The 1,458-nt window shown below is 29.0% G+C and overlaps 1 non-coding gene across 1 annotated transcript; it reads right to left on the reverse strand.

The window, feature by feature from the left end:
• Positions 1-626: 626 nt before the first annotated feature.
• On the reverse strand, positions 627-737 carry LOC140971939 (small nucleolar RNA R71). Its single transcript, XR_012174412.1, has one exon. It is a non-coding gene; the product is annotated as a small nucleolar RNA R71 (small nucleolar RNA).
• Between the last annotated feature and the right edge of the window lie 721 nt (positions 738-1,458).

Here is a 1,458-nt window from a genome sequence, read left to right on the forward strand (position 1 = left end):
GACAACCTACACTTGGGTGAATTATAATTTAAGTAGTAGCAAGTTTTTGGCGCCGTTGCCGGGGAGGTATAAATTAAGTTTATATTTGTTAATTATGTTTTATTTATAAGTATTGTGTTGTTTTTTTTTTGTATGAGTATTTGGAGTCGAAAAAAAAGTGGTAGACTTATTCGAGTATCTGAAAATAATTTAAACATGGATGATAATTCAAATAATCAAGATAATGATAACAATAATAACAATAATAATAATAATAATCAAGAACATGATCAATTAAGAACACTTAGGCACCATATGAACCCTATTAGAACTAGTGCCCCATCTTGTTTAGTTTTTCCTCCTGATGCATCTAATTTCAACTTTAAACCTCAAATTATTCAACTTTTACCAAATTTTCATGGCTTAGATTCTGAAAATCCATATTTACATCTAAGAGAATTTGAGGAAGTTTGTAACACTTATAATGATCAAAATTGTAGCATGGATATAGTTCGATTAAAGCTTTTCCCTTTTTCTTTAAAAGATAAAGCTAAAACATGGCTACAAAATTTGAGATCAAGTTCAATAAGATCATGGGAAGAAATGCAACAACAATTTCTCAAAAAGTTTTTTCCTTCCCATAGAACAAACTCTTTTAAAAGACAAATTACTACTTTTTCTCAAAAACAAGGAGAAACATTTTATCAATGTTGGGATAGATATAAAGAATTACTTAATACATGCCCACATCATGGTTTTGAAACATGGAGAATAGTTTCTCACTTTTATGAAGGTCTAATACCTAAAGATAGGCAAATGATAGAATTCATGTGTAATGGAACTTTTGAAGATAAAAACCCAAATGAAGCTATGGAGTATTTGGATTCATTAGCAGAAAATGCTCAAAATTGGGATAATATAGGCACAATAGAACCACCAACAACTAAAATCAATAATTCAACAAATGGGGGTGGTATCTATAATCTTAAAGATGATATAGATATTCAAGCTAAACTTGCATCTTTAGCAAGAAAAATTGAGTCATTAGAAATGAAAAAGAGTGGTCAATTAAAAAGTATTCAAGAAATTGTTTGTCATATATGTGATACACATGATCATGCTACAAAAGATTGTCCAACATTACCTTCATTTAAAGAATGTCTCCATGAACAAGCAAATTATGTTAACAATTATAAAAAACCAATACTAGATCCTTTTTCAACATCATATAATCCTGGATGGAAAAATCATCCTAATTTTAGTTGGAGGAATGATAATAATGCACAACCCTCACAACAATATTTTCAAAATAACCAAAATCATCAAGGTTATATTCCTTATGTTACACCTCCAAGAAAAAACTTTGAAGATGTAATTCATGCATTTATCCAAAAGCAAGAATCTATCAATATTCAAAACAGTCAATCTATGACTGATTTGAAAGAAACTCTTGCAAAATTTGCATCTGCACTTAATATT

The sequence above is a fragment of the Primulina huaijiensis genome, chromosome 2 (assembly GCF_012295235.1).
Source record: "Primulina huaijiensis isolate GDHJ02 chromosome 2, ASM1229523v2, whole genome shotgun sequence".
NCBI lineage: Eukaryota > Viridiplantae > Streptophyta > Magnoliopsida > Lamiales > Gesneriaceae > Primulina > Primulina huaijiensis.